Raw genomic sequence first — 331 nt, 5'->3', positions numbered from 1 at the left:
CCTGAACAACTGCGTCACAAGACGATTGAATGTTGCTGGTGCATTTGACAGCCCTTGGTACATCACCAGCCACTCCCAGAGCACGCCGCTCGGAGTGCTGACCGCTGTCAGCGGAATTTCATTCACATATATGAGCAATTTGTAATACCCATCTACCAAGTCGAGTGCGCTGTACTTCGTACACCCCACCATGTTGTTCTGAAGAACATCCTTTCTAGAATTCGGCGTCTATGCCGGAATGGTTGCCGCGAGGAGCTTATTGTAAGCATGAACGATTCGCCACTTGCCACTCGGCTCCGAACACAAAACGTGGGTGACGAATGGGGAGACT

Source organism: Plasmopara halstedii (genome assembly GCF_900000015.1).
Source record: "Plasmopara halstedii genome assembly, contig: Scaffold_526, whole genome shotgun sequence".
Classification (NCBI taxonomy): domain Eukaryota; phylum Oomycota; class Peronosporomycetes; order Peronosporales; family Peronosporaceae; genus Plasmopara; species Plasmopara halstedii.
Note: the sequence above shows the minus strand (reverse complement) of the source record.